General features: G+C 41.4%; 1 protein-coding gene across 4 annotated transcripts in view; it reads left to right on the plus strand.

Moving 5' to 3' along the window:
• The window catches only part of RNF144B (ring finger protein 144B), a 174,353-nt gene that overhangs the window by 74,056 nt on the left and 73,403 nt on the right, over positions 1 to 26,894 (plus strand). The window contains exon 1 of one of the 4 annotated variants that reach the window (XM_032425020.1): positions 22,467 to 22,752. The exons of the other annotated variants lie outside the window; for them this stretch is intronic. The gene's annotated coding sequence lies outside the window, so the exon portion shown is untranslated. Of the gene's footprint in view, positions 1 to 22,466; positions 22,753 to 26,894 lie in introns of those variants that run through there. 4 annotated transcript variants of the gene reach the window in all.

Below are 26,894 nucleotides of genomic sequence, written 5' to 3' on the forward strand. Positions count from 1 at the left end.
TCATTCTTCAGTGCCCAGTTTCCTCATTGGTAAAAGGGGAATGACAAAACCAGCTGAAAGGGCGTGGTGCGTGGGCAACAAGATGATGTTTGTGAGAGCGTCAGATGCAGTAATATTGCTAGAGTAACAGGTTTCGATTCGTTTTCAGAGGTTGGAAAGATCCTTCCTCTATAACAAACTAGTTTATAGTGAGCGTGCGGTAATTCACATAGATTTATTGGTTCCAAGGCGCGAGTACTGTACTCGAGGCCTTTTACTCGGTCCTTGCAGGAAAGGGGTACTAGTCATCCCTCTTTTGTCATTTCGGCCTCCTTTGAATTTTTGAGCGCAGCATAAAATAAACAGCACCGTGTCATTCAGGGCATGGTGTAGACCACAGTGCCTGCCTCCTGCCCATTTGGAACATGTATTGTTATGTTTTCGGATCAGAGGCAGCAGTTGAGGTGATTATCAAAGGAACATCTTAAGCCGCCTGAACTGTTGAAACGGAAACGATTAGCCTGAACTGGGTAGGCGGGCACTCAAGTTTACCCTGTCCTTTGGGCTCTGATTTCTGCCTCCCTGGCTCCAACTTTGGTAGCCGGAGGTTGGGCCCGCGGCCTCTGTGCTGTCCCAGGCCCTGCAGGAATCTGTGTAACAAGGAAAGGTTGAAAAGATGGGAAGTTTTTGTTTGCTTGTTTTGTTTCTCAGAATTTAAGTAACATCATACTCTGGGGGACTCTGAAAAGTTTTGTCTCTGTTGGTCAAAGAGAATACGATTTTGGATCAGTGAGGAGCGCTTCAGCCTGGGTGGGCCCATATGGTCAGAAAAAAGGAAGACAGAGGGACGCCCGGGTGGCTCAGTTGGTCAAGCGTCTGCGTTTGGCTCAGGTCATGATCCCAGGGTCCTCGGATTGAATCCCGGGACGGGCTCCCTGCTCAGAGGGGAGTCTGCTTCTCCCTCTGTTCCTCACCCCACTCGTGCTCTCCCTCTCTCTGTCAAATAAGTAAATAAAATCTTCAAAAAAATTTTAAAAAATCCAAAGTAACAAAATATTAAAAACATTAAAAAAAAAAAAAAAAAGAAGGAAGTTGCTTGACAGGGGCCCCCTAACGCCAGTAGGATGGTCGAGGAGCCTTACCCCAAAGTTTCTATCATTTGTCTTGATTTGCTCTCTCTCCCCTTTACATGAGGAGGGGAAGGAGTCTTCCTTCCTTACCCTGTTTCTCGGTTTGCTCTGTCAATGTCTCACATGGCTGAACTATTTATCTTCAATCATGAATGCTTATCAGGGCAGTCATAAAAGCACCTTTTGGTCTTCAGATAAAATCTGGAAGTTTTAACGTATTACTAATGAGCCTCATTGGAATTAAGAAAGCACTGGATATGAATAACAGTGAGGAATAAAGTTAGAGGTGACTTTCTGTGAAGATCATCTGCTTTTAGTATAGCCTGAAAAAGTCTATAAAAGAGTAGTTTTTCTTTTCTTTTCTTTTTTAATGACATGCCTTGGCTGGCCAAATGTTTTTGGCCACGAGCAGAGCTTATCTGCTATCCATCTCTCCCTGTTTGCTCATGCCGTTCCTTTTCCCCAGCGTCCTCTCTGTCAGCTTCCCACACTTCTGCCCAGACTCTTCCCTGTTCTGCAGGGCAGGGCTCGAAAAGCTGCCTCCCTGGGGCCACGTGGCACCCACTGCCTGGTAGACATGACTGACTTCTCCTAATGCCGCGTGAAGTGTTATGTTCTATTCATTGTTGTATTGCCAGCACCTCATAACGAACCTGGTAGGTAATAGGACCTTAATACATGTTTGTTGAATGAGTGCCTTCATTCAGGGTGAGAACCCTCTACTAAAGATGGAAGACTGGAGGAGGCCATCCATTGAGCCTGATGGAGGAGGAGGGAAGTCAAGTGGAGAGGGTGGGTCACCTTGAGTGACATTTTGGGGCACGAGGAGCTGCTTATCAGGTGAAGAAGGTGGGGAGGGAATGGCATGGGTATGTGGAGAACCAGGGGAATTTGTGAAGGAGAAATTTGGAGTGCCTGAAAATAGTTTCGTATGGCTGGTACTTAGATGCAAAGTGAAAAGGGGGCAGAAGGTGAATCTGAAAAGGTAAGCGGGTTATATGCTACTTTGAATTTTGTGACAAATAAAAAAGTCATTGAGGTGGGATTGGATCTCGTAAGGTCATTTGATTCAGTGAGTCATTACTTAATTAATTTTATGTAACAATTACTTCACAGTAAATGGGTGGGTCTGTTGGTCTGTGTTCGAAACAAAAGTTTGCTGGGATCACAAACTAAGATCTTAGAAGTTTTAGGGGATTCTATCTGACTTAGGAGTCATAATTTAACCCTAAATGGTCTATATCATGAAACAGCTTTATAGCGCAATCTATATTTTAATGAGCCTTTTCTGATATATCAGCTACTAAACATTTAAAAATGTGATTAAACTTAGATATTTCTCTCTAATGACTTCTGTGAAGATATGAGGTAACAGATACATAGTACCAAGTACCTTGCCTGGCACACAGTAAATGCTCAACACTATCATCTGTTTCTTCCCCCAACTGGCCAGACCTGAGGAAGCTTCCACTTTATGAACTTTTAGGAGAAACTGTAAAAAAAAAAAACAACACAACACCCCATCTCCAAGTGTATATTTGTTGAAATATCCGCTAATTCTTTGCTAAGAGTTTGGAATTTCCTTGGTGATTTTAAACAAGATTTCCTCTACTAAATGTGCTCATTGTGTGAGTCTTAGATCACCAGGGCTGATCTGATGTGACCATAGACTCTTCAAAGCCTTGGTGGGGCTACCTGTCTTAGCAGTTGCTTACATTTAAAAATAGTTCTAGCCCCTGGCACCTCAAGGTTTCAGTGAATCATGCTGAGACGCTCTAGACATGCAAGAATATGTTTTTCTCTTGGATTTGTAGGTGGGCAGCAGGTTTACCTGATGTCTACTGGTGCCTATGAATGCCGAGGAGGAATTGAGATGCCAGGTTGGAAAATGAAAACTTGAACTACGTGTTTGCTGGGTACCATCCAGGAGTATTGCATGCCTTTGGTTAGTTTTGATTAAATTCCAAGGTGATACAATCATCGGCTGTTAAAAATAATTAATTGTCTTGTTTTCTACTTAGAAGAGTAATGCTGGGGCGCCTGGGTGGCTCAGTTGGTTGGGTGTCTGCCTTTGGCTCAGGTCATGATCCCAGGGTCCTGGGATCGAGCCCTGCATCAGGCTCCCTGCTCAGCGGGGGGCCTGCTTCTCCCCCTCCCTCTGCTTCTACCCCGCTCATATTCTCTCTCTCTCTCTCTGTATCTCTGTGTCTCAAATGAATAAATAAAAAAAACCTTTAAAAAAAAAAAAAGAAGAGTAATGCTTCCAGATTTGCAAGTCCAAATTCTTTTGCAGTGGGCCACTGGGACACAACCATTGTTACTGGGACTGAACCTTAAGGTGAGCAGGACAGCTCACCAGGTCACATTGTCAAGGCACCTTTCAGAGAGTGTTTATTTCTTTGGAGATGTGAGATTTTTCCAAACCCCAATTACTAGAAGTAATAGAATTATTAACCCACTCGGACAAAAACAAAGCAAAACCATACCAAATATAAAAAGTAGAGATTTTTAAGATCACATTTCCTAATTATATATTCCAATTAAATTGGAAGTCAATAATAAAAATATGACCTCCCAAAATACCACTTGAAACTAAGAAATGCTCTCCCAGATAAACCTTTGATCAAGAGTAGATTAAAAAGAAATAGTACATTCTTTAGAAAGCAGTAAAAATTATACTTTGTACCCCAATTTTTAGGGCATAGTATATACCCAAAACTTTACTCAAAGGAAAACGTAAAGCAGTAAATATATATATGTAATATATGTTACATATATAATATATATTTTATTCATGAAGAAAAGATTAATGGAACACCTGCTTCCCTCAAAAAGAAAAAAAAAGGTACTAATTAAGTTAAAAGTTAGAATTACTAGAATAGAAAAAAAAAAGCATAAAGGCTAAATAAGACAAAAAATTGGGAAAAGTAAAAATATCCAAGATTATGATTGAGGAAACAGACACAACCACAGTGGCAGGAGAGTGCAAAAGAATTACAAGAAATATATATGAAAACTGTGCAAAACTCTATAGAAATACATTTGAAAATATAGAAGAAACAGACAATTTGTAACTAAAACGTAAATGACCAATATCGACTCATGTAGAAGATTCAAACAGCTCATTAGAAGTCTCAGTTTGTTCCTGTTGTCCTGTCCCATTTGACGTTGGTTCTGGACTTTATGATTTTAACACGTGCTTAACTATAACCCTGTATTTCCCCCCCAATTCTCTCCAAATGCAAGTTAGCTTGCACCCCCTTTAAAGGGCAGCGTGTAGATTGCTTGCTAATAAAATGAAACATGTTCCTACGTTGGTGGCTAAGGACCACTAACTCCTCCCAGGCCTGCTGGTCGTGGGACAGGTGCTCAGTGCTGCTAGTCCTGCTCCCAGGTGTACCAGATGGTTGTACCATCTCCTCTCCACCCCACACCGTGGCCTACAAAAAACACGAAGCTGCCAGGCTGACTTCAATGCAAAGTGTGGGAAGTCTGAATGTTCTAGGTGAAGTGGTTTTGTCATTTTTTTGTGGTGCAAATCAAAAACTAATTGTTTAATAACTTTAAAATTTACTTCGGAATAATCCCCTTTTGCAGAAAATGAGCTAAAGAGGTGCAAAGTTTCATGAAAAATTGAGTACTGAATTTCTGTTTCTTAAGAAAGATGGTAATGGGGGCGCCTGGGTGGCTCAGTTGGTTAAGGGACTGCCTTCGGCTCAGGTCATGATCCTGGAGTCCCTGGATCGAGTCCCGCATCGGGCTCCCTGCTCGGCAGGGAGCCTGCTTCTCCCTCTGACCCTCCCCCCTCTCATGTGCTCTCTCTCTCTCTCTCTCTCTCTCATTCTCTCTGTCTCAAATAAATAAATAAAATCTTAAAAAAAAAAAAAAGAAAGATGGTAATGAGGGGCGCCTTAAAAAAAAAAAAAAAGAAAGATGGTAATGAGGTGGCTCAGTCAGTTAACTGTCTGACTTTGGCTCAGGTCATGATCTCAGGTCCTGGGATGGAGTCCTGTGCCCTGCTCCCTGCTCAGTGGGGGTCTGCTTCTCCCTCTTCGCCTCCCCCTGCTCCTTCTCTCTCTCTTGCTCACTCACTCTCTCTCAAATAAATAAATAAAATCTAAAAAAAAAAAAAAGTGATGAATATGTAAGTCACATATTTACTAAAGCAACATCCATATCTACTTTAAAAATTTGTAATTATTTTAAGAATGCTTTGCCCAAAGATCATGGTTTAACATCTGCAGTGCAGAAGGTGCCCTTGAATTTTATTCTGTGAAGCATGACTTTTCATTTAGATCAAATGGCTCTTCTAAATCTGTTTTCACACATTTTCGACTTTAAGTTTGCTTATGCACACGTAAAAAGTGACGTCGTTGCTATTGATCTGTTGGCTCCCTTAGCAGAAGATGAGTTAACACACAGATTATGTTAGTTTCATATCAATGTTACCAGATGCTTCAAAAACAAAGTCAATTAAATTTTTTACCTGAATGGTGTAATTATTTTCATAGAATTCAGAAAAGCTTTTAGAAAAATCATTCCCCTGAAGTTTAAATATTTAATATTACTGCGAATTCTGTTTAAATTTGTTTTAAAAGTTTACCATCAAAAAATGAAATTTATATATATATATATAATTTTTTTTTTTTTTTAAGAAAGGGAGGGAGGGGAAGGGGCAGAGGGAGAGAGAGAATTTTTTTTTTTTTTTTTAAGATTTTATTTATTTATTTGACAGAGAGAGACACAGCGAGAGAGGGAACACAAGCTGGGGGAGTGGGAGGGGGAGAAGCAGGCTTCCCGCCGAGCAGGGAGCCCAATGCGGGGCTCGATCTCAGGACCCTGGGATCATGACCTGAGCCGAAGGCAGATGCTTAACGACTGAGCCACCCAGGCGCCCCAGAAATTTATATTTTTAACAGCTGTACTGAGGTAAAATTTATGTACCAGAAGTTTTACCCATTTTAAGTGCACAGTTGGAAGACTTTTGGTAAACTTGTGCAATCGTACAGATATCACTGCCATTCAGTTTTAGAACACTTCTAGTCACCCCCTGCAGAAACTGCCTGGCACCCCTCTGGAGCCGACCCCCATATTCACATTCAGCCCCTGGCAAGTGCTGAAAATGAGAAAAATGCTTTTTCAGTGAGAACACAAAGAAGGATTTTGGTGGGGCACAATGTCAAATTATACACAATGGAATTACTAGAATAAGAAATCCGTGGAACAAATAAAATCTTAAAAAAACAAAAAAGAACTGATCTTATCTGGGCCCCTGGGTGGCTCAGTCAGTTAAGCGTCTGCCTTCCACTCGGGTCATGATCTCAGGGTCCTGGGAAAGAGCCCAGGGTTGGGCTCCCTGCTCAGCCGGGAGTCTTCTTCTTCTTCCTTACCCTCTACCCCTCCCCCCCTGCTTGTGCTCTCTCTCTCCCTCTTTCTCACAAAATAAATAAATAAAATCTTTAAAAAAGAAATCCATGGAACAGAAATGTGTGTATATAATTGCATTTCTTTCAAACAAACTGCAATGAAAACAGAAATAACAGCCAAATTTTACAAATATTTTTCTACATACACTAAGTTGGTGAACTACAACATTTTTGTGATGAAGCTGATGTCTAATATGAAAAGTCCTTTGGCATGCAGCATGTGTTTTCTGTCCTTGCATCTCATCATCAATCAGATTTTACAAATATTTTGAGTCTTTTAAGACTGCTTTGTAAATCAGTGCTAATCGATAGTATTGACCATTTTTTTTGCAAAGAAGTCCTCTAAATTTGTATTTTGTTTGAGATCAGTTAGAAATTTTTAATCAAAGTATTAGTTAACAGAGCAAGCAAAATAAATATTCAGGTTTTGAAGTTTTACAAATTGCAATTATGGAAAACAAAGCTTGCAAACAGGAAGGTACTAGAATTTATCCTTATAAGGTAGGAACTGAGCAATGTAAATGATAAGAATTCAAATACAGTATACAGGGTTTAATTTTGAAATTTTATAGCTGCACTTAGAATATCTGGACTTGAGGGAAGATTCTTTTGATAGAAATACTATTTTTAGTAGGATACACTTGTGTTTTCCTCAAGAATTCAAAATAGATTGAATTTTAGAAGGTCTGTGATTTCAAGGTACCTAACTTTGATGAAACAGTAAGAAGAATCATAAATAGAATTCATCTGATGACTTTTTTTGTATAAATATTTCTCCAAGAAAGGTATTAAAAACAAAAAAAATACAGTATCTTTTAAAATACTTTGGCTCAAATATTTACATGTCTCAATATAAAAATAAAAATTAAGAATATACTCCATGCAGTAGAATTTTCTCTGAGCTTAATGGTATTTGGGCACTGAAGAGAAAGTATCTCTCAATTAAAAATATTATGGTCTACAGAAAAGAGTCTATTGAAGGGTTCAGTAATTTCAAATGTATTAACTATGAAATATACCTTTGAAGAGCAGTGCAAGAATTTTTATAAAAAAATAAAAAATAAGATTATATTGAAAATATAACATCTTTCGTAAAAATAGCAATGACTCAGTATTAGTAACAAACTGATTAAGTACTTGAATATGCACCAAGAATAATTTCCCTTGCCATATTTTTAATATTAAAATAAACCAATATAAAGAACTTTAAAAATTGTTTTAATGAATACAAACATGTTATTTTATTTATTTAAAGTTTTATTTCTGAAAACAATTTCTGAATTGAACCATTCTGTCAGTCCACCAATATATTTGTCCACAAATCAACTATTTTGTCAACCACTATATATTTTAAAAGTTATTTGATTTTAATTTTTTTTTAAATATTTTTTTTTAAAAGATTTTATTTATTTATTTGAGAGAGAGAGTGAGAGAGAGAGAGAGCACAAGAGGGGGCAGCGGGAGAGGGAGAAGCAGACTCCTTGCTGAGCAGGGAGCCTGATGCGGGACTCAATCCCGGGACTCCAGGATCATGACCTGAGCCGAAGGCAGTCGCTTAACCAACTGAGCCACCCAGGCGCCCTTTTTTAAAAAATATTTTATTTATTTATTTGATGGAGAGAGACATAGCGAGAGGGAACACAAGCAGGGGGAGTGGGAGAGGGAGAAGCAGGCTTCCCGCCTAGCAGGGAGCCCAATGAGCCCGATGCAGGGCTCAATCCCAGGACCCTGGGATCAGGGCCTGAGCTGAAGGCAGACGCTTAACGACTGAGCCACCCAGGCGCCCCTTGATTTTAATAGTTTATTAGCATCGTCTTTCATTCTCAGAGTGTCCTGGTTTGAATGAGAAGTTTTATGGTCATTCTGTCTTTTTTTTTTTTAATTTTTTATTGTTATGTTAATCACCATACATTACATCATTAGTTTTAGATGTAGTGTTCCATGATTCATTGTTTGTGCATAGCACCCAGTGCTCCATGCAGAATGTGCCCTCTTTAATACCCATCACCAGGCTAACACATCCTCCCACCCCCCTCCCCTCTAGAACCCTCAGTTTGTTTTTCAGAGTCCATCGTCTCTCATGGTTCGTCTGGTCATTCTGTCTTTAAGAGTCAGATAATTAGGGGCGCCTGGGTGGCTCAGTTGGTTAAGCATCTGCTCTGGTCATGATTCCATGGTCCTGGAATAGAGCCCTGTGTGGTTGTGGTCGGGCTCCCTGCCCAGTGGGGAGTCTGCTTCTTCCTCTTCTGCTCCCCCTGTTCATGCACGCTCTCTCTCTCTCGTGTGTGCACGAGCATGCTCTCTCTCAAATAAATAAAATCTTAAAAAAAAAAGTCAGATAATTACACTTTTATTTAAACATTTCCAGATCATAGAAAAAGATAAGTACCTCCCCAATTCACTTTATGAAGCCAGCATACCTTTAATACCAGTATAAGACAAGATAATATGGTCAAGATGGTATTATTGCAGGATATAAATTTGGTTCAATATGAGAAAATCCAGCTACTGAATCCACTATATCAAAAATTTAAAAGAAAAGTAACATGATCATATTAGTCGTTGCTGAGAAGACATTTAGTAGACTTCAGTAGTACTCCTAATAAAACTCTTAAGGAGGAATAGAAGGAAACTAGGCATAATAAAGACTATTCGTAAAAAACTAACAACAGCTTTATTTTTTAAAATTAATTAATTAATTAATTTGACAGAGAGAGACACAGCGAGAGAGGGAACACAAGCAGGGGGAGTGGGAGAGGGAGAAGCAGGCCTCCCGCCAAGCAGGGAGCCCGATGCAGGGCTTGATCCCGGGACCCTGGGATCATGACCTGATTTGAAGGCAGACGCTTAACGACTGAGCCACCCAGGCACCCCACAACAGCTTATTTTATATGGTGAAATATAATTAAATAAATATCTAGATTAGAATGCCTATGACCAGCATTTTATTTATCATTGTCTTTAATGTTATAGGAAATGCAACAAGACAACAAATTATATTGCTGATCTATTTACTGGAATGGAAGAGATTAAAAAAAACATTTTCTTGTTGCTGAGATGACTGTGAATACACCCCCAAACGTGAGACTAAATTAGAAACAGAACAGCCACTCTAGTAGAATTAATAAACTATACGGGGAGATGGCTGGATGTGAGATAAATGTAGAAAGTGAAAGCTTTTCTCTAAGCAATGAGTTCTAAGAAATGGAGGAATTATTCCCTTAAGTAATAAAACCATAAAAATATACATAATATATGTTTCCCACAGTTCAAAAATAGAATAGCTACATGGGTTTTTAAAAATTGTATAAAATGATCATAAAGTTTTATATTGATAAATACCCTATTGAAGCTAAGAAAAGTATGAAATATAGGAATATTATAAAGTCACTATAATCAAGACATTATTGGCCTAGCAACTGACAAAGAGACCCTTGGAACAGAGTAGATTCAGAAATAGATCATTCAGATCTTTGGGAAACCTTCTTAATCAAGACTGGAAACCCCAAATTAATATCTAAAATATGTAAAGAACTCTTCAAGTCATCACCAAAAAAACCAAAGTTCAATTAAAAAAATGGGCAGAGGACCTGAATAGACATTTTCCCAAAGAAGACACACAGATGGCCAACAGACACTTGGAAAGATTCTCAACATCACTCATCATCAGGGAAATGCAAATTAAAAGCCACAGTGAGATCTCTTTTCACACCAGTCAGAATAGCTAGTGTCAAAAAGACAAGAAATAACAAGTGTTGGTGAGGATATGGAGAAAAGGGAACCCTCGTGCACTGTTGGTGGGATTGTGAATTGGTGCAGCCAGTGTGGAAAATAGTATGGAGGTTCCTCAAACAATTAAAAATAGAGCTATCATATGATCTAGTAATCACACTACTGGGTATTTATCTGAAGAAAATAAAAACATTAATTTGAAAAGATGTGCACCCCTATGTTTACTGAAGCATTATTTACAATAACCAATATAGAGAAGCAACCTAAGTGTCCATCAATAGATGAGTGGAGAAAGAAGAGGTGGTATACATGTAATGGAATATTACTTAGCCATAAAAAAATAAGATCTTCCCATTTCCAACAACATGGGTGGATCTAGAGAGCATAATGCTAAGTGAAGTAAGTAAGACAGTGAAAGACGAATACCATATGATTTCACTTATATATGAAATCTAAAGAACGACAAATAAACAATAAAAAAAAAAAAAAACCCGGACTCTTAAATACAGAGAACAAACTGGTGGTTGCCCCGGGGTGGGGGGCAGCTGGGCAAAGTAGGTGAGGGGGATTAAGAGTTACAGACTTGTAGTTATAAAGTCAGTAAGTCACAGGGATGAACAGTGCAGCATAGGGAACATAGCCAATAAGACTGTAATAACATCATGTGGTGACTGAGGGTAACTGGACTTACTGTGGTGGGCATTATGTAAAGTATATAATTGTAAAATCACTCTGTTGTACAGCTGAAAGTAAGATAGGTGAACTGCACTTCAGTGAATTTAGAAAAGACTGGAAACCCCAGAAGCTGGTTAAGAAAAAGGAGGCATATCTAAATATGTATAACCAAAAACCATTTTGTAGAAGTAGTAACAAAATAAACCAAGACATCAAGAATTAACAAGATTGATAAACCCCTGGCCAGACTTATCAAAAAGAAAAGAGAAATGACCCAAACCAACAAAATCATGAATGAAAGAGGAGAGATCACAACCAACACCAAAGAAATACAAACAATTATAAGAACATATTATGAGCAACTATATGCTAGCAAATTAGATAACCTGGAAGAAATGGATGCTTTCCTAGAGTTGTATCAACTACCAAAACTGAACCAGGAAGAAATGGAAAACTTGAACAGACCTATAACCACTAAGGAAATTGAAGCAGTCATCAAAAATCTCCCAACAAAAACCCAGGGCCAGATGGCTTCCCAGAGGAATTCTACCAAACATTTAAAGAAGAATTAATACCTATCCTTCTGAAACTGTTCCAAAAAATAGAAATGGAAGGAAAACTTCCAAACTCGTTTTATGAGGCCACCATTACCTTGATCCCAAAACCAGACAAAGGAGAGTTACAGACCAATAACCTTGATGAACATGGATGCAAAAATTCTCACCAAAATACTAGCCAATAGGATCCAACAGTACATTAAAAGGATTATTCACCACGACCAAGTGGGATTTATCCCTGGGCTGCAAGGTTGGTTCAACATCTGCAAATCAATCAATGTGATACATTAATAAAAGAAAGAACAAGAACCATATGATCCTCTCAATAGATGCAGAAAAAGCATTTGACAAAGTACAGCATCCTTTCTTGATCAAAACTCTTCAGAGTGTAGGGATAGAGGGTAGATACCTCAATATCATAAAAGCCATCTATGAAAAACCCACAGCAAATATCATTCTTAGTGGGGAAAAACTGAGAGCTTTCCCCCTAAGGTCAGGAACACAGCAGGGAGGTCCACTATCACCACTGCTATTCAACATAGTATTAGAAGCCCTAGCCACAACAATCAGACAACAAAAAGAAATAAAAGGCATCCAAATCGGCAAAGAAGTCGTCAAACTCTCACTCTTTGCAGATGACAGGATACTTTATGTGGAAAACCCAAAAGACTCCACCCCAAAACTGCTAGAACTCATACAGGAATTCAGTCAAGTGGCAGGATATAAAATCAATGCACAGAAGTCAGTGGCATTCCTATACACCAACAACAAGACAGAAGAAAGAGAAATTAAGGAGTCGATCCCATTTACAACTGCACCCAAAACCATAACATACCTAGGAATAAATCTAATCAAAGAGGCAAAGAATCCGTACTCAGAAAACTATAAAATACTCATGAAAGAAATTGAGGAATACACAAAGAAATGGAAAAACGTTCCATGCTCATGGATTGGAAGAACAAATACTGTGAAGATGTCAATGCTACCTAGAGCAATCGACACATTCAATGCAATCCCCATCAAAATACCATCCACTTTTTTCAAAGAAAAGGAACAAATAATCCTAAAATTTGTATGGAACCAGAAAAGACCCCGAATAGGCAGAGGAATGTTGAAAAAGAAAAGCAAAGCAGGCGGCATCACAATTCCGGACTTCCAGCTCTACTACAAAGCTGTCATCATCAAGACAGTATGGTACTGGCACAAAAACAGACACATAGATCAATGGAACAGAATAGAGAGCCCAGAAATGGACCCTCAACTCTATGGTCAACTAATCTTCGACAGAGCAGGAAAGAATGTCCAATGGAAAAAAGACAGTCTCTTCAACAAATGGTGTTGGGAAAATTGGACAGCCACATGCAAAAGAATGAAACTGGAACATTTCCTTACACCACACACAAAAATAGACTCAAAAAAGGTTGAAAGACCTAAATGTGAGACAGGAGTCCATCAAAATCCTAAAGGAGAACACAGGCAGCAACCTCTTCAACCTCAGCTGCAGCAACTTCTTCCTAGAAACGTCGGCAAAGGCAAGGGAAGCAAGGGCAAAAATGAACTACTGGGATTTCATCAAGATAAAAAGCTTTTGCACAGCAAAAGAAACAGTCAACAAAACCAAAAAACAACCAACAGAATGGGAGAAGATATTTGCAAATGACATATCAGATAAAGGGCTAGTATCCAAAATCTGTAAAGAACTTCTGAAACTCAACACCCAAAGAACAAAGAATCCAATCAAGAAATGGGCAGAAGACATGAACAGACATTTTTCCAAAGAAGACATCCAAATGGCCAATAGACACATGAAAAAGTGCTCAACATAGCTCAGCATCAGGGAAATCCAAATCAAAACCTCAATGAGATACCACCTCACACCAGTCAGAATGGCTAAAATGAACAAGTCAGGAAATGACAGATGTTGGCGGGGATGCGGAGAAAGGGGAACCCTCCTGCACTGTTGGTGGGAATGCAAGCTGGTGCAGCCACTCTGGAAAACAGTATGGAGGTTCCTCAAAAAGTTGAAAATAGAGCTACCATACGATCCAGCAATTGCACTACTGGGTATTTACCCCAAAGATACAAATGTAGGGATCTGAAGGGGTACATGCACTCCGATGTTTATAGCAGCAATGTCCACAATAGCCAAACTATGGAAAGAGCCAAGATGTCCATCGACAGATGAACGGATAAAGAAGACATAGTGTATATATATATATATATATATATACACACATATACATATATATATACACACATACATATATATATATATACACACATATGTATATATATACAATGGAATATTATGCAGCCATCAAAAGGAATGAAATCTTGCCATTTGCAACGACGTGTATAGAACTGGAGGGTGTTATGCTGAGCGAAATAAGTCAATCGGAGAAAGACATGTATCATATGACCTCACTGATATGAGGAATTCTTAATCTCAGGAAACAAACTGAGGGTTGCTGGAGTGGTGGGGGGTGGGAGGGATGGGGTGGCTGGGTGATAGATATTGGGGAGGGTATGTGCTATGGTGAGTGCTGTGAATTGTGCAAGACTGTTGAATCACAGATCTTTACCTCTGAAACAAATAATACATTATATGTTAAAAAAAAAAAAGCAGGAGGGGAAGAATGAAGGGGGGGAATCGGAGGGGGGAGACAAACCATGAGAGACGATGGACTCTGAAAAACAAACTGAGGGTTCTAGAGGGGAGGTGGGTGGGAGGATGGGTTAGCCTGGTGATGGGTATTAAAGAGGGCATGTTTGGCACGGAGCACTGGGTGTTATACACAAACAATGAATCATGGAACCCTACATCAAAAACTAATGATGTAATGTATGGTGATTAACGTAACATAATAATAAAAAAAAAAAGAAAAAAAAAATAAACCAAGACATCAGCTTTGTTTGGAAAAAGTGTTTGTAAAATATATTTCAGGCAAAGTGTTAATATCTATAATTTAAAAAGAGCTCTTACAAATGGACAGGAAAAAATATAAACTATTCTAAAGCAAAATGGACAAAGAATATGAATAAATAATTCACAGATCTGAGATAAATGGTGTGTGTGTGTGTGTGTGCACGTGCTTAAATGAGCACAGAGAAAAATGCTTACAAGACACATAGGCTGTTAACTTTAGCACATGGTGAGTGAGGGGCTGATGTGGGAAGTGAAAACCAGGCTATGACACACTTCTTTTTTTTCTTCTTTTTATTAACATATAATGTATTATTTGTTTCAGGGGTACAGGTCTGTGATTCATCAGTCTTACACAATTCACAGTGCTCACCATAGCACATACCCTCCCCAGTGTCCATCACCCAGCCACCCCATCCCTCCCCACCCTCCACTCCAGCAACCCTCAGTTTGTCTCCTGAGATTAAGAGTCTCTTATGGTTTGTCTCCCTCTCTGGTTTCATCTTGTTTCATTTTTTCCCCTCCCTTCCCCTATGATCCTCTGCCTTGTTTCTCAAATTCCACATATCAGTGAGAACATATGATAATTGTCTTTCTCTGATTAACTTATCTCACTTAGCCTAATACCCTCTAGTTCCATCCATGTCATTGCAAATGGCAAGATTTCATTTTTTGATGGCTGCGTAGTATTCCATGTGTATATATATATATATTTACCACATCTTCTTTATCCATTCATCTGTCAGTGGACATCTGGGCTCTTTCCACAGTTTGGCTATTGTGGACGTTGCTGCTATAAACATTGGAGAGCAGGTATCCCTTCAAATCACTATGCTTATATCCTTTGGATAAATACCTAGTAATTTAATTGCTGGGTCATAAGGTAGCTCTATTTTCAACTTTTTAAGGAACATCCATACTGTTTTCCAAAGTGGCTGCACCAGCTCGCATTCCTGCCAACATTGTAGGAGGGTTCCCCTTTCTCCACATCCTTGCCAACATCTGTCGTTTCCTGACTTGTTCATTTTAGCCATTCTATGACTGGTGTGAGGTGGTATCTCATTGAGGTTTTGATTTGGATTTCCCTGGTGCCGAGTGATGTTGAGCACTTTTTCATGTGTCTGTTGGCCATTGGATGTCTTCTCTGCAGAAATGTCTGTTCATGTATGATACACTTCTGACAGACCACCAAGGAAGATAGAAATAATTTGAGCACTTGCTAGGTGCCATAGTTGAGGAATAAAGAGAAAGCGAGTGAGAAGAGGAAGGAAAGACCTATGCATCTGAGGAGAAAGGACTCTGGGCAGTCAATTATTTTCTCCACCACTGGCCTTACAAGATTGTTAATTACCTGCAACTAGGTGGCACAGTGACTTCTGCGAGATAAGTAGAGGTAAGTGGGTCAGGCATAATGTGGAAAAGGGCACTTTGCAAAGACATGTCACGTGACCGCAATTTTTACTTAAACTGATCTTCATATATTTGCTAATCTAGGATTCCTCTCTAGAGGCCAAGGAGAATGAGAAGGATCCACTTAAGGAACACTGATTTGTAAGAAGGATCTCCCAGATTCCATTCTGTTGGCGATGCAAGCATTGTTGCACAGTCTGTGGTTTTTGCTACAATTGTTAATCCGTAGCAAAGTCCTTGAGACGCTCCTCCTGAGGACCATACCATGGCATGTGCTAAGGAAGGTCTGGAGGACTTCAGGGGTAAGGTGAGGGTGTGGAAAGGAAATAGGCTTCCCAAGTGTAGGGGAGACTTTTCTGTTGCATGATACAGAAGAGGATCCCTCCCTCTCAAGGTACCTGCATTTCTCAATCCAGCTTCCATCTAGCCGCGGCTTCCACGCCCTTCATTTGGTTTCTTTGATCTGTTGCAGATGATAGTATTTGTTAGTTCTATCTGGCTTCTGGTTTCACTGGGGACTTTATGATTCACTATTTTGTAGGAAGAGGATATAGGGCAACCAATGGGCACAATGTCTGGGATGATGATGTATGGGAACATTGTTTAGGGATTTTCTTTTCATTGATTGTCTGATATGCAGGAATTTGTAGGAGGTGTTAATATTAGTAGAAGGATTAATGCAATCCTTGCAAATAAAACGATTCTGAAGACTATTTCGTTGGACTTTCTAGTGGAGAATCTTTTTTTAAGAAAAAGATTTTATTTATTTGAGGAGAACATGAGCAGGGGGAGGGGGAGAGGGACAAGCAAACTCCCCGCTGAGCAGGGAGCAGGACACGGGGCTCCATCCCAGGACCCTGAGATCATGACCTGAGCCAAAGTCAGACACTTAACTGACTGAGCCACCCAGGTGCCCCTCTAGTGGAGAATCTGAAGTCAGGGTTAATGCAGTCATTTTTTCTGCAGTTCAGTGATGAACAAGAATGCTGAATCCCATTTTTTCATTGGCCCATAACCCTGGCTCGCTAGTGGTGTTATATGTGGGATATTCAGAGTCTTGAACAACTGAATCCTTCGGAGTCTTGCTCTCCGGTTAAGCTCTCTATCTCGAATCACAGTGGGTTCTTATGTGGCGTAATGGCAATGACAGCATGGGATTATTCAGGTCAAGTTTTTCTTTTGGGGGCTCAGTTGGTTTTGACTTGCTCTGGGAGATGTTCAGATGCTCTCGTATGGTTGAAATAGAACCGCATGACATGTCTCCAGCTTTTTGAAAACTTTTGTTGTCAAGTCTGAGATAATTGGATGACTGTCATGTCATCCCGAGCGTATCTTGGGAATGGTTTCTATCACATTCTTTCGGTAATGTTCTTAAGTCTTATTTTGTATTGTGTCTTACTCTTAGTTCTGTGCTTAATACCCTCAATAAATGTTGACTGAATGTATACATGAGCACCATTAGATGCACCAGGAAAGTGCAAACGAAGTTATAGCTGTTTGGAAAGGAGAAATGACCAAATTGGCAGCGGCAGAACACTGTGACCTTTGTCTTACTTCTTTTCCCATGCACAGGATGACAGTTTATTGCAGAAGCTGGTTTCCCAATACTGTGTTCTTTCGTCTGATTTTTTGAAACTGAGCAAACCTTTTTCTTTAATTTAGGTTTTAGTGCAGGATGTAATTAAAATGTCACGTGTAAGGTATGTGTTACTAATTTACCTACTGAGGCATATTAGAAGAGTAATTTCCACTGCCTAAGAATGAATCTTGATTTTAAAAAAAGATTTTATTTATTTGAGAGAGAGAGAGAGTGAGCGAGAGAACAGGAGCGGGGGGAGGAGCAGAGGGAGAGTGAGAAGCAGATTCTCCGCCGAGCAGGGAACCCGAAGCTGGGCTCCATCCTGGGACTCCCAGGTCATGACCTGAGCCGAAGGCAGACCCTTAACTAACGGAGCCACCCAGGTGCCCCTTGATTTTTCTTTATATTAAAGAGAACAGTTTTGAAAAGAAGAAATTCCACCTGATTCTCTTCTTATGTAGGACCTCTGCATTTTATAACATATATCTATTATATACTACATAAAATATGGTATGTATTATTATGTAGTAGCTTATACGTACATGTTGAGAAAGCTAGTAATTCTATTTCTATATTTATTTTTGGCCTCCTATGTAGCGAAAACTTTGAGTATGCTTTGGATTTATTTTGGTTTTGCTCTTATATGACTTTAGGTATATCACAAGTTAATAGAATTCCTGTTACAGTTTGGATTACTTACTGTTAATGTGAAGATTTGGTTTGGCTTTTCTTTAGGAAGGTCTATAATTCAGATTAGGGAATGATTCTCCATTATGAATATCAGCATGACTACAGTCTCAGGTGGACATTTTGTAGTATCATGTCTGTTATTGCTCAGGAAAAATGCTGTTATAGATTGTAGTTGGCTGGATTTTATTTCTCAGTCTAAGATATCAAATATTACATTTATTTTTGCAGTCTAAAAGAAGCAGTTCCTTCTTAGGTTTATTTGAGGGCTTCCATTTACCTACCCTTTAAATACTGGGGTTCCTTTGGGTTCTCTTTTCTTCCTTTCTTTTTTTTTCTCTAAGTAGGCTCCACACCCAGCGTGGAGTCCAACACGGGGCTTGAAATCACGACCCCGAGATCAAGACCTGCACTGAGATCAAAAGTCAGATGCTTAACTGACTGAGCCACCCAGGCGCCTCTGTGTTCTTTTTTCTGATTCCTTTCTTTCCGCTTCCCATTTCCCTTCCTTAGATGAGTAACAGTGACTGAGTTCTTACTGTGTATTAGGACAGGGCCATGCTATACACCTGAGCAGGTTGCGTACTGCACAATTCCAGGAGGTGACGTTCACTGACCAACCCCAAAGACTTGGGTAGTGTCCTCAGGCACCGCACTAGCTACTTTACAAACCTCTTGTTTACCCTTACAACAGCCAATGAGATGAATATCATCATTCCTATTTCATAGACGAGAAAACTGAGTTTGGGGTATGTTAAAACTTGTTTAAGGTTACACAGTAATGAGTGGGCAATAGAGTTTGTATGGGTCCAGAGCCTTTGCTTCTCTCTACAGCATGCTACCTTTTGTGGGTGATCTCAGCTCCTGGTGAGCTCATCCATGATCACCACCTAAATGATGTTAATTCCTAAAAGACTCTCCACCTCAGATCTCTTTATTGATGGCCGATGAGACAAGTCTTCCAGAATGTCCCAGAGGCACCGCAGATTCTAAAGAATTCAAATTGAATCATCACTTTCCATATGACTCCTTCTCCTCTATTCCCACTCTCAGTTCGTGGCTCCTCCCTCGCTCCCTCACCTCCCACATCCAATCAGATACCAGGACCCATCCCTTCTGTTTCTCGAATCTCTCTCCATTTGTCGCCTTCCTTTCTAGGCCAGTTGTCACTACATGGTTCAGGCCCTCATTCTCTGATGCTGAATGCCTCTGCTCTGACTCATGACAAGCACCACCTAGGTGCTTGCACTGACTGTTGCATCAGGCTCACTCTCCTCTCTCCTCCTTCCCCACGTGGCTGCTTGAAGACTCAGCTTCAAGTCACTTTCTCAGGGAAGCCTTTCTTTTTTACCAGCCCCTTTCCTTTAGCTGAATTGCTCTCCTCTGTGCTCCCATAGAGCATCATGTTTACCATTTCACTCATCATAGAACACTGATCATTGATTTTCTTGTCTGACTCCTTCCCTGGACTAAGAGCTCTTTGAGGACAGGAATCACATCCAATTTATCTTTGTCTTTTTAGCATCTAACAGCTTGTCTGGGAGGGAGATCAAGAGATACTCAAGGGGCGCCTGGCTGGCTCAGTTGGTGAAATGTCTGCCTTTGCCTCAGGTCATGATCTTGGGGTTCTGGGATCAAGCCCTGCGTCAGGCTCCCTGCTCAGCGGGGAGTCTGCTTCTTCCTCTCCCTCTGGCCCCCACCCAGCCCTCCGCTCTTGCTCTCTCTCTCTCTCAAATGAATAAAAAAAATGCTCAAGAGAATGAATGAATGCACACTGTGGACACATTAGGCAGATCTGAAAGAGTTTTGATGTGTATAGCTTTGTAATGTAGCCTGAAATGAGGAACCGTGATCCCTCCAGCTTTGTTCTTTCGTAAGACCGCTTTGGCTATCAGGGGTCTTTTGTGCTTCCATACCACATTTTAAGATTGTAAGTTCTATTTCTATGACAATTGCCATTGGAATTTTGATAGGATTGCATCGAATCTGTAGATTGCTCTGGGTAGCATGGGCATTCTAAAAATGTTCATTCTTCCAGTCCATGAGCACAGAACATCTTTCCATTCCTTGCACCTTCAAGTTTCTTTCATCAGTATCTTATAGTTTCAGTGTACAGAGCTTTCGCCTCCTTGGTTATACTTATTCCTTGGTATTTTATTCTGGATCTGAAAGAGTTGTTCACATACTACTATAGTGTTCTATGTGTTTACTTCGTCCTATTAAAATTTTAATGTAATTTCTATTAACTTGCATAGTGAAAATAATTGATGCTGATGTTATTTAGTTATACAATTTTTTTCCTTTCTCTTTGCCTAACATATGTTTTCACAGCAGCAGCTTCTTCCCTTATCCTGTTGACAAAAGATTATAACTTAATTGCATGATAATTTAAAACGTGGATTCTGCGTTGAACTTTGGTCTAAGGTGCCAAAGTTTTGTATTGACAGTAATTAATAAACTAATCTCTTCGAAGGTGCTTTATCTTTCCTCTTTCCTGTCCATCAATAGTGGCCACTACATTAAGAAAATACCTTGAGGTTGATTCTCTTATTTTTATTTATTTTTTTAAATAAAGATTTTATTTATTTATTTGACACAGAGAGAGAGCACAAGCAGGGGGAGTGGGAGAGGGAGAGGGAGAAGCAGGCTCCCCGCAGAGCAGGGAACCCAATGCAGGACTCGATCCCAGGACCCTGGGATCATGACCTGAGCTGAAGGCAGACGCTTAACCAACTGAGCCACCCAGGTGCCCTTTATTTATTTATTTAATTTTTAAAAAGATTTTATTTATTTGAGAGAGAGAGGGTGAGAGAGCACGAGCTGGGTGAGCAGCAGAGGGAGAAGCAGACTCCCTGCTAAGCAGGGAGCCCAACACAGGGCTCGATCCCAGAGGCTTAACCAACTGAGCCACCCAGGCGCCCCAGAGTTGATTATATTAGAATCTAAGCTACTGTTAAGTTTGAAGCTAGACTCCTTGGGGGTGGTTATTAACATGTACCTTTTCACTTAACACAATTCAGGTCTCATTCCAGCTCTGCCCTATCTGGTTCCAGCCTACCACTTAAATCTCCCTGGACATCAGGTTCCTTGTCTTTAAGATTAGGCATTTGGACTAAACTAGCCAGAACAACTTTTCAGTCTCAAATATCCTCTGATTCTATTCCTTTGGGTTCCTCCCTACTGTGTGCTTGTTCTCTAACTTTCCTTGCCTGCCTCCTCTCCACCCCCGCAATGGACTGGTCCAGGCCTGGCCTACCATCAGCACAATGTGTTCTTCAAGCACTTGGCTTTGACCTGGAGGTTTTCTTGAACATGGAGGGCTGAGAAGCAGCAGACTTGTGTTGTCTGGAATGGTGCCCACTGCCCCCTACTTCACTGGCATGCTCAGATTCCCCCCACAAAGGACGAGGGAGCCCCTTCCTTTCAGGAAGCACATTCCTGACTGACATGTGCAAAAGTAGAGTGAGGTTGCAGAGTAGGCACGGCAAGACTCCTGTGTCAGAGCAGTGCCATTTCTAAATTGCAGTGATTCAACAGATTTGGGACTGTGATTGGGACCTGGGAAGGGGGGGGGCAGCAGGTGGGGGGAGTGAGTTGGTTTTATCATCTGTTTTAAACATCACACACATGAAGTGTCCAAGGTTTTGGAGTGAGGAAGGCACATCATAGCATACCCTACAGCTTCTGGATTATTGTGTGACCTTTTCTCGAACTGAATACAACCTAGGTTACGGGGGGGTTCCCACATACATTTGTTGAGAAAGCACTTCAAGCAAAATCACTGTGTCATCAAGGTGTGCCTTTATCAGAGGAGGTGAACCAAGACGGTCCTGCTTTGATTTGCCCGCGTTATTTTGTCTGTAGACGCAAAAGGCCAAATCAGGTACAAGGTGTTTCTGATGAGACGTGCCTGGGAAGTGTTTCTATAAAAACAGTGTTCTGCCAGGGTGGGAAGGCAGGCTGGGGGGGGGGGGGGGGGGGGGTCCTCAGAAGTGGGAGAGAGAGGGAAAGGTGTCCTAGCGGGAGACGTGCAGACAAGCAACAAGCCTTGAAGGCCAAGAGGTGCAGCGTCCCGGTCTGGGCAGGATGAAGGACACTAAGGGCGGCCGCGGGACACCCTGCCCCGGATTCGGGCGGCAGCCGGCCCAGAAGGGCGGGAGGGAGCGGCGCTGAGCGGTGCGGCGAGCGCGGGAGGGCGGGCGGGCGGGGGGGCGGGCGCGCCGCTGCCCGGGGCTCGGACAGGGTTCAAAGACCATCACCTGCGGCGGGAGTGCGACCCACATGGGAAGTAGGAAGTGCCGCGCCTGAGCTTCCTGTATAAATCAGCGCGCGGCTCCCGGCGCCGCTGCCGGCGAGCTGCGCCCCACGCTCCGCGGGGCTCGGGCCGGCGCGGCCGCTCGCCGGGGCAGCGTGCGCTTGTCGGGCCTCCTCCTCGTCGTCGTCGTCGTCCTCCTCCCCCTCCCCTTCCTCCCCCTGCCGCCCGCCCCCGGGGCTGGGCGGCCGAGTCCCGCCGCAGTCCTGCGGAGCGCCGAGCGGCCGGCTGCAGAGCGCGGAGGACCGGGGCGAGAATGACACGAACCCGCCTCCGCGGGGCGCGCGGCGGCGGCTGCTGAGAAGCCCGGCGGCGCCCGGACCCACGGGGCCCTCCTGCCAGGTAGGTTCGGCGAGCTCTCGGAACGCCGCCCGCAGGGCAAGGCAGGCTGGGTGCTGGACTAGGAAAAGGAAAAACAGAGAAAAAAAGCCACTAGAGACTATGATTCCCTGGTTCGGAGCTTTCTTTCCTGTCTCCAGTGCTTAAACCGGACAGCGTGGAATTCATTCCGAATGCCTTAAACACCTGTTAGCTTTTAAAAATAGACGCCTCGGTCAAGGTAAAGAGAAACTAATGTCGCACAAAACGGTCTCTGCAGAATGTACTGATTGGCAAATTCAAGAGGAGATCAGACCTCCCTGTGTCTTTCTTGAGGGGACACCAAAAGTTGGCGTCATCTCAGACGCTTACCTTCTGTTACTTTGGAAATGCACAGCGCAATGTTGACATACATAGATAGGCATAAGCTGGGATCTTGGCCATACACGATCGTATTTTGTCAGGTAATTGCTGATAACACAGAGTGAAGCTCTCATCCTATACTGCTGTTCTCAAGTTTAAGTTAAAATGAAACTGATTGCGTTTCAGCAGAGAAGAGGTATCTTGAGCTGACTTCTATCAGGGCACCTTTTTGCTTTTCTTATTAGTTTCAGGGATTCTGCTGTGAGTCTACTCCTGCATATACGTCTCACATTCAGATTTCTCAGAAATGAATTCTCCTGTCTGGGAAAATGTCCTCTTTCTTGCTGCCACTATTGTGTGGCACTTTATTTCTTGCTGCTGAACAGTCTTACTAAACATTAGCTGGGGGTCCCCATAGGACTGTCTGTGTTTCTGTAATGTGGCATTTCTGGATGTTTATTTGAACACTGCAAGGTCTGAATTATAGAACAATGTATCTAACATTTCTGAAGCAGCAGATTAGTGGTGGTAGTGGTGGTGGTGGTGGTGGGGGGGGTCCTAGGCCCAGAAGCAAAATAAGTGAACTTAGAGATGACTCAGTTTTTACGGTGTGGGTAGGAGGCCAAAGGAACCCAGCCAGTCTTCACTGAGTTGCTGGCTAATTAAAGTATCTGGCTGTTGCAGTTTTCATGGGATGAGCCTCCTGGTCCCTTTCACATCCCACTGCTTTGTGGGTCCCTCCTTCTCCAGACTCTGTCCTCCCTTCCCTTATGAACGGAGCCTTAGTCCTGTTCATAAGTAGTGGCCCCTTAAGTATTTCTGAGACTCTCTTGAGGAAGAGGTGGAGGGGGCAAGAAAGATCTATGTAGCAGACCCACGGGCCACACTGAGATAATTGTGTTAAATCCAAGGCCACGTTGTCACACACCTCCTGTTTTTACCCTTGCACACCTGCGACTGGTCTTTTTTTCTTTGTGGTGGACACACACGTGGAAAAATAGGAAAGAGAAAAACCCTTCCGTTTCTAAAGTAGCCTCTGACTAATTGAAACTGTCTTGATGAGTAAACAGATACAAGGTAACTGTGTATAGAGAATGTTAAGTATAAAGAAGATGTCAGAGTAGCAGAATCGGGCTGCTTGACTTTTTATTTAAAACAAACAGAAGAAAACATACCTCCTTCCTCCAAAAAACAAAAACAAACAAACAAAAAACAACCCCAACGAATCACCCTAGATAACTTTCTCCTGCACTACTGTGCTGGAAGTGAGGTGTGAGTGTGGTCAAACACTGTCCATTTACCCAGAGTTTTACAAATATTTACAGCCATCCATGCCAAATATCTTTGCGCTGAGCCCCACAGAACATTCTCAGCATTCAAAAGCTCCATTCTCATGAATGGCTTCAGTTCATTGGCAATTTAAAGGCATCCAGGCTTCCAAACTAGGTCAGTTTAAGACACGTCGTTTTGTGTGTGTGTGTGTGTTTTTTTTAATAATTAGTTTTTCGGTCTCCCAGATTGTGAACCAGGTTTTCTGAGGCAAACTTGACAGCAGAGAGAAAAGTTATGCTCTGTCTAAAAAGAAAAAAAGCTTATTTCATCTATATAATAACCATTTAGCTTCCTGAAAACGAACTTTCTCTTCAACAGTATGAGTCCTTTTAATCTGAGAAAGTATATTTAAATGTTTGTTTTTGAGAAGCAGTTTTAATATTTTAGGTATTTAGGAACATTTATTAGGACACCAGAGTCATTGCTCCGTGGTGTTTCTGCGAATTCTGGCTTCCGTGTTTCCCCTGGCCTTGACTTACAACATCACTTTCTCGTTGAGTGAGGTTCTTCGTGTTTGAAATCACCAGTTTGAGGTAGAGGTCAGGAATCATGCTGAACCCAGATGTTGGTGGAGGAACAAAGTCCAAATAGTTTTGGGACTAAACCTGCTTTGTGCAACTGATTATTTTGGATATGGGGAAGGAGCCAAGATGCCACACAAATCATGCTTTCCACCTTGAGCTTGGGGGAGTAGGCATCTGCAGCCATTGCTCCTGAGTCCTAAGACTTTGTTTTCCAGATATGCCCACCTGAATTTATAGAAGCTCCTTAGCTGTTGCAAATTATCAATATTTTTAGACTTTGAATTGCTGGAAGGGAATGCACATGAGAGTCAGGCCTTTAATATTCTCTCTCCTCCATGCGCTTGGAAAGAAATTATCCACTGTGGGATCGAGTGACTACTGACTGTTTGCCAGGTGTGGGCTAGATGCTGAACATGGAAAGATGGATAAGATACGCCCTCTGTCCTGAAGGAATTGGTATAAGCTTGGAAATGACATTGTTCTGGAGTGGCAGTTTTGTTGTTTTGTGTTTTTTTTAAAGATTTTATTTATTTATTTGACATAGAGAGACAGCGAGAGAGGGAACACAGCAGGGGGAGTGGGAAAGGGAGAAGCAGACTTCCCGCGGAGCAGGGAGCCTGATGTGGGGCTCGATCCCAGGACCCTGGGATCATGACCTGAGCCAAAGGCAGACGCTTAACGACTGAGTCACCCAGGCGCCCTGGAGTGGCAGTTTTTAATTCGTGTTGTTTTACCTGAGTATGTTAGAGGTTTTTCATCTTGACTTTTTTTTTTTTTTTTGGATACTGTTTCCCATATGTCATCCAAGCATTAAGTAACTTGAAGGGGCATAACAGCACCAAAGTTAACTTATTTAATTATTTAAATTTTAATTTGCTTGTTCACCTTTAGGTATATGTGGGAGGTCTTGTACTAATGTTCTATTTTTATTAACTTTGGCATTTGCTTTTGCTCGGTCGATGTGTACTTCTAAACTCAATGCATCACACTGCAGTTTTAACAACACGGAAGACTAATATAATACATTAAAGAGAGAAGTGACCAATGTTTTTGCAACACAGAATGAGAAACTTCTCGTATGTGACAAGACCTCCATCCTTGAACTGAAAAACACAACGACTTCGGTGAAATAGACTTCTCTTATTCACAGCTGGAGAGATTGCAGATCACATGGCTTGTAGCATCTGTTAAAGAACATACTCTGAAAGCCGTGTCTTACTGGTTTCCAGTTCCTCTGCAGTCATGAGTTTGAGTCCCAGGCCTTTAATCAACTGGTTCTTTGTCTTTGGGGGGAGATAGAACAAGACATCTCTCATTTGTCTCTTTGCTGGACTTATGGCTGAAGCTATAAACCCACAAATTGTCCTGTGTATTATTATATATAAAACTATCTGTTAACAATCTCCTCCACTACTTTACTCTTTGTAAGCTGGGACTGGGTTTAACTACCTTTACATCCCTAGCATCTAACATGCAGAATTCAGTTCTTCGTGGGTTGACTCGGTTTCCTGCATTATTGATTTTTTTTAAGAAACCAATTTGGCAAAGGCATACAAAAATACACATGCTGCCCCTTGTTTAGCGTGGGATGGAAGGGAGTCCTCTCCCAAACCAGTTTTAAATTTGTTTCTAATTAAAATTTCCGTATGAAACTTTTAACTTTCACAAGGCAGGGTAATATATACATGTGTTTTTATTCACTTGGAGAAAACATTTTGATTCAGCTATTTGTGCTTTAGCCACTATAGCTTCCTGGTAATGTGCTGACCCAAGAAATCAGCCCATCTCTTGCTCTATGGGGCTTTCTGAAATAACACTTCTCCTTGCCCTGTTAATTACATCATTGTCTGACCTGCCTTTAAGTGGCGTTCCTTCCTGCTTCTGAGCTTTGTTGTTATGCCAGGCAGGGGGAGGAAAATTATTCAGCAGGGCTGTATGAATAATTGT

Source organism: Phoca vitulina, unplaced genomic scaffold, assembly GCF_004348235.1.
Source record: "Phoca vitulina isolate PV1807 unplaced genomic scaffold, GSC_HSeal_1.0 scaffold31, whole genome shotgun sequence".
Lineage (NCBI taxonomy): Eukaryota > Metazoa > Chordata > Mammalia > Carnivora > Phocidae > Phoca > Phoca vitulina.